We start from the raw sequence: 589 nt of genomic DNA, 5'->3' as shown, positions 1-589 counted from the left end.
CTCATCCTAATCCCTCATCCTATCCTCATCCTCCTCCTCATCCTATCCTTATCCTCATGCTCGTCCTCATCCTATCCTCATCCTCATCCTCATCCTCTTCCTCATCCTATCCTCATCCTCATTCTCGTCCTCATCCTACACTCATCCTCATCCTCATCCTCATCCTCATCCTCATCCTCATCCTCATCCTATGCTCATCCGCATCCTCATCCTCACAATCTATCCTCATCCTCATTCTATCTTCATTCACGTCCTCATCCTATCCTTATCCTCATACTCGTCCTCATCCTCACATTACTCCTCATCCTATCGTCATCCTATTACTCGTCCTCATCCTATCCTCATCCTCGTCCTCATCCTCCTACTATCCTCATCCTCATCCTCATTCTCCTCCTCATCCTATCCTCATCCTCATCCTCATCCTGTCCTCATCCCATCCTCATCCTCATCCTATCCTCATCATATCCTTATCATCATCCTCATCCTAATCCACTTCCTCATCCTCATCCTATTCTCATCCTCATCCCATCCTCATCCTCGTCCTCATCCTATCCTCATCCTCATTCTCGTCCTCATACTTCCCTCATCC

At 47.5% G+C, this 589-nt stretch overlaps 1 protein-coding gene across 1 annotated transcript in view; it reads right to left on the bottom strand.

The window, feature by feature from the left end:
* The window catches only part of LOC109356109, an 8,954-nt gene that overhangs the window by 1,292 nt on the left and 7,073 nt on the right, over positions 1-589 (bottom strand). The window lies entirely within an intron of this gene.

This window comes from Lupinus angustifolius, chromosome LG09 (genome assembly GCF_001865875.1).
Source record: "Lupinus angustifolius cultivar Tanjil chromosome LG09, LupAngTanjil_v1.0, whole genome shotgun sequence".
In the NCBI taxonomy this organism is placed as follows: domain Eukaryota; kingdom Viridiplantae; phylum Streptophyta; class Magnoliopsida; order Fabales; family Fabaceae; genus Lupinus; species Lupinus angustifolius.
This window is presented reverse-complemented; position numbering and strand designations above follow the sequence as displayed.